The following is a 6,205-nucleotide window of genomic DNA, read 5'->3' as shown; positions in this document are numbered from 1 at the left end:
AAGATAGCTATTAAAATATCCTTACCTGGCTTCGTTCCAAGAGTCGCCTTTAGGACATTTGTGCTCCACCATAACCGTATTGACCTCCAAATGTAATGTCCTGTTGAAGCTAAAGACCAGCTCCTTTCTTCTTGGAACCCTAAAAGTCAAGATTCTTATTTTAAAAGTAGCTTTGGGAAGTTATTTGCAAACAGTAATAAATACTTTAGACCAAAGACTAGAGGAATATATCCATTGCCTTATCTGGAAGTTATGAGCAAAAAAATAAATCTTTCTGTTAATTCTATAACATTAAAGCTATCTAAAAGTAACCTGGTAATGAAAATCTTGAAAACTACCTCTTTAATTATGTATATCAAATGTGAATAACATCATCTGGCCAATATCTCTGCTCATGGACAATCAATTTTCAAAGGTCACTCTTGAATTGATTAGTTTTAAGCTCTTGCGTCCGAGACTAAATGATTTTTTGAATTAAAGCTTTTTACTGTGGTATCCGTCATTAGCCAGGCAAGTCATGCCTCTTGTAACACCCCTCTGCCAATGGAATTATCATATATGTACCCATTTCAGAGAGAAAGATCCCATGGTAGTTTTTGCTTTTTCATTCCACAGTAGTGGATTTTAAGAGATCAATCAGATGATTGGAACACCAAAATCATCGTAAGTTAAATTTTCAAGATTAATGCTCCAGTACACCTTCAAGGGATACAGAAAATGAACAAGAATTTTTCAAGGTGGGTTTCACAAAATTTCACAGAATAGGAATTGTGATTTAAATTGAAATATGTAGGTAGGTACTGACCGTGCTACGTTGATCATCTAACTGTAAGTGGTGTATATCAAACCCAATAGTAAAGACCGCTATCGAGTTCCCGTCGACGGCTAAAAAAAAAAACATTGTATTGAGTCAAAATACCATATAATTTAGTATCTAAGGACATATTCTATTCATTTTTGGTTTATTGGGCATGGTTATTGAGCCATGGAATACGGAATCCACTGAATTTTTGCAAATTGATATATATTTCTGAAAATTCACACAGCTAATAATATCATGGTAGTATAATTTCAATACATCAAGATCTATGATAAACTTACAAAAAATGGGTGAAGGCATCGCCAAATCTGTTCCTCTTCATCTGTTCCTCTTCATCTGTTCCTCTTCATCTGTTCCTCTTCATCTGTGAATAGGAGGTCTGAAGAGTCATACAGGCCATGACCTCAGAACACTCCCATTGTGGCAGTGCTATTGCGGGAAGGTAAATTACCAGACGATTTAACTTTTCTAACCTAAATATCAGACACAAAATATACTTAATTTTTCTTTAAAGTCAAGCATAAATAAATATTGTCAATCTTAAATAAAAACTTTCATTGAGTGAAGATATTCATTCAATTTTGTTGCTTGGTCAAACCGCTTATTTGGTTTGGTTGAATTCTAAAGACCTTGGCCACAACTCTAACCCTTCTTTAATTTTTCTTTTATATTTCTCCTTGTACTCATAAGTCAATGGTACCAAGTGACATTTCAGAAATCTAAATCAATATTTAAAGTGGACACAGGTTTGAAGTTTGGAAGCAGAAGCAGGTTACCAAGTTGTTAACCCCTTCAAGCATAAATTTCTTTTAGCCAGGCAAAGGATCGAGGAGTCTAAATGGTCAAGGATAAGAATAGCATTATGCATTAAAGTACACTTGCCTTGTGAACTTCTGTGCCACACCATAAGCACTTTAATTCTATGTGGTGAAGTTCTATCTGTTTACACCTAAAATTATAAATTAAACATATCAATAGCAAGTTTCTAAAAATTAAGGACAATTCAAAAACAGTTCATACAATAGCAGATTTACCAACAATAAAAGGGATTGTGTCGAGATATTGATTTTTATGTGTATATGGGAACAACAAAAGTCTGATTGAAAATGGGAATTGTGCAAATTGATGCTATCAGTGTCCCCGATGCCTATAAAAAAAATTTAAAATCCCTATAAAACATTCCAAGTTTTAAATAATTCAATTCAAAATTTGTTACCTTTGGCCACATTATGAAAGCCACTTTTTAGCTTGAAAACTAAAATGGTGCAAATAGATACACATTATAGAATGCTGGAAATCCGTTTCATATTCCTTTCTATATCATACCATAGGAAATATTTCAAATATCCTTACCTAGCTTTGTTCCAAGAGTCGCCTTTGGGACATTTGTGCTCCACCATAACCTAATTGACCTCCCAGTTTAAATGTCCTGTTGTAGCTAAAGACCAGCTACTTTGTTCTTGGAACCCTGGAAGAGAAACAACAGGAATTTTATTTATTTTCGGAGGTTGATTTGGGTCTTGAATATATGTAAATAGTCTTCTGAATTCTAGGTATGTATGCTAATTCCCTCAAAAATAACTGGGAATTTCTTTTTCTATATATTTCTTTTCGATAAATGGCAGTCATCTTTCTAACACAGATCATTTAGACCAGAGGGAGAAGGGTGAGTATTGCCACCCGAGAGGGGGCAAAATCTGAGTTAACTTTTCTAGAGGCATTTTTCCTCAGGAATCCGAATCTGGGAGGTAAAGTGCCGGGTCAGGGGGCGTTTTTGAGCTATTCAAGGTCAAAAGTCACGAAAGGTCAAATAACGCAAAATACATTAAAAATTGAGAATTTAACTACAAAATGTGTACAAAATTCATTGATATCTAGAAATTGACAAAAGCCCATTAGTGTGAATCGGCACTATCTATAAGTCCCAATTCTTTGAGGTAATCCAGGTCAAAGTTCACCTCCCAGATTCGGATTCCTGACGAAAAAAGTTTTTCCTGAGGAAAAATGCCTCTAGAAAAGTTAACTCAGATTTTGCTCCCTCTCGGGTGACAATACCCCCTTCTCCCTCTGGTCTAATTCTGGACATACATGGATTTCAATAGTCATTAGCCTGCTCTTTTTCAATTTCGAACTGTCAAAGGATATTTAACATGCACAGTCTGTAGCACACACTTTTACTGTCACATCCAAATGACTAGAGGCTTTTTCCATGTCCGCCCCTGCCACCTGCATCATTAACAAGGGGAAATCAGATTTTACAGTATAAAGTTCAATTAACAGGCACTGTAACTAATCAAAGATAGCTTTGCAGGCAAGGTAATATATGCCCACTGGCAGCTTTATTTTCAAATCAAAATATTTGGAAGAATAGTAACAATCACCGTGTCAAATATTCAACAATTTGTCATACATTTTTTCTGAACTTTTTTGTCTTTCAAATATTGATAATTTGGTATAAATCTGTTCTCTTAAGTAATTACAAGCTACAATTGAACACTTCGAACACAAGGGCAATAACTCATATTTTTGATGTTCAATAATGTCCATCCATGAAAGATAAAAAAAACACCAAGTTTTGTCAAAATCCATCAAGAATCGTGCCTTCTGAAGTTTTCACAGACTGATAGACATTTCAACGCCAAAGTGGAATTTATAAGATAGCTTGCCAGGCAAGGTAACATATGCCCACTACCAGCTGTCAGAAATGATAACAAAATCTTTAGTGGCTTAATAATGAATTTTTAATTAATCATCTATAAGTCAAGACAAAAACCTGAAACAGTTCATCAAGTTATCATCAAATTCAAACATGAATAATGTCTCATCGCTTTGCACACAAGGGCAATAACTCTGAAACTGTTCATCATCCGAAAAATACCAATTTCTAACTTGATTGAGATCTCATCAATATATTATATGAATATCTAGTTTCATCAAGATCAGATAAAAACTGTAGTTTCTATCGTGCCTATAAGCCAAATTTGACACGTTTTTACTAAGTCAAGGGCAATAACTCTGTAACAATTCATCCTATATTACCAATTTCGAACTTGACTGAGATCTCATCAATATATACATGCAAACCAAGTTTCATCAAGATGGGATAAAAACTGTAGTGTCTATCTTGCCTACAATTCAAATTTGACACGTTTTTACTATGTCAAGGGCAATAACTCTGAAAATGTTCTTCCGATTATTACCAATTTCGAACTTGTCCGAGATCTCATCAATATATACATGCAAACCAATTTTCATCAAAATCAGATAAAAACTGTAGCCTCTATCACGCCTACAAGAATTGTGAACGGACGGACTGACGGACAGGGGCAACAACAATATAAGTCCACATTTCCATGTGGGCGTATAAAAATTTTGTATACTGACCGTGCTACGTTGATCATCTAACTGTGTGTGTGTGGTGTATGTCAAACCCAATAGTAAAGACAGCTATTGAGTTCCCGCAGACATGACGGCTGAAAATAAACATTTTAATTCAATTAAAGCAGGTGTCAATAATTGATATATCAAGTTTTTATGAGTCCGACAACATTGAACCTTTGATACAGAAGCCAGTTGCCATAAGTCTAGATTTATCAAGTGCTTAAGAGTTTGATATCATTGAACCTTTGATGCAGTAGCCAGTGGCAATCAATCTGGATTTATCCAGTGATTAAAAGTCCGACATCATTGAACCTTTGATGCAGTAGCCAGTGGCAATCAATCTGGATTTATCAAGTGACTAAGAGTTCGACATCATTGAACCTTTGATACAGTAGCCTGTTGCCAGAAGTCGTAAATTAATCAAGTGTGTACGACTCCGACCTTTCGTAAAGTAGACCGTTACTCTTGTCACCATGTTTGGTGGTATTCGCTTTATCAAGTGTTCACAAGTCAGATATTGAGCCTTTGATACAGTAACCTGCTTCTCAATATGTTTCATCCATTCATTTCATTCATGTTCAATAATCCAATCTTAATCTTTATTCTTTAATCATTTATTATCCAAAAACTAGCTGGTAAAAAGGATCCTAGTTTACATAGTTGTTGTCCTTGGCAAAGATAGCTTGCCAGAAATGGAAACATAAACCAAATCTATAGAAATGTATCCCATAACGTATCTGAAAATTATAACTGAAAAAATCCAGGGGTTAAATTTTCAACACCAAAACTTTACACAAACTTTTAAAGTTTGTTATCCCTTTTGCAAGCTGTTAGAAAACTACTGAATGGATTTTAATAAAATAAATGCATACTGGTAATTGTAGAGAAATATGTCTCCCTTATATTTTCTAAGGATTTTAACTGAATATAACGAGCCATTATAAAGATGATCACCGAAACTAGGTCAAACTGCTTAATTAACAATTATTATGCTCAGTTTTAAATTAACCCTTTTAAAACAAATACAGTTTAATCAAGTAGCTACATAGATAAAATTAGCATATTTTAGAATATTTTCAGGTATAATTTACAATGTTTTTGATACCGTAATGAAATTGTTTTACAAAAAAAGCGAATGCCCCTTGAAAATGTTCATAATGACAAAGTTATTTATCAATCTAGGGCAATAATACTTAATTAGAACATCCTATTATTACCTAATTCGAGGATGACCAAACACCCACACATCAGATGTGTTTAATAGTTAGATTCAATCAAGAGCAGCATAAATCATAATGATTAATCTGTTAAGATTCAAAACTCAGAAAATGTGCATTGCAAAAGTAATCATTTCCTTACTCAAGAACTTCAATCCCAATGATCACCCCAATTTGCAATTGATTTAAAATTGTAGCTTCTATTGTACTCACAAACAAATTTTGACGTGTTTTTTTTTACAAGTCAGGGCAAAAACCAAAAAAACGGTTCACCGAAAAATAAAACTTTTAATTATCCAATATCTCATAAATAATCAGTCCAATTTTCATCAAAATTCTTTGAAAATTTTCGTTTTATTGTAGAAACTAAACAATTTTGACAAGTTTTTACTAAGTCAAGGGCAATAACTCAATATCCGTTTATCGAAAATATCGTCAAATTGTAATGACCAAGACCTTATCATGATAAATGATCACACCAAATTTAATAAAAATCGGATCAAAACTGCAGTCTCTTTTGTGTTCACTAACAAATTTTGACACCTTTTGACTAAGTCAAGGGCAATAACTCAAAAACCTTAAAACAAGAAAAAAATCAAATTCAAACTAGTCAAATTATTATTATTATAATATTGTTCATCCTAGGAGGATAAACGATTTCACCAAGTTTCGTCTGAATCCGTCCAGAATTGTGCCTTCTTGAGTGATTACAAGTAAAAAGATAGCTTGCCAGGCAAGGTAATATACGCCCACTGGCATCTTTGATTTTAAATAAAAATATGAAAGA

Source organism: Lottia gigantea (assembly GCF_000327385.1).
Source record: "Lottia gigantea unplaced genomic scaffold LOTGIsca_312, whole genome shotgun sequence".
Taxonomy (NCBI): Eukaryota; Metazoa; Mollusca; class Gastropoda; family Lottiidae; genus Lottia; species Lottia gigantea.
The sequence above is the reverse complement of the archived record's forward strand: the minus strand, read 5'-3'. Positions refer to the sequence as shown.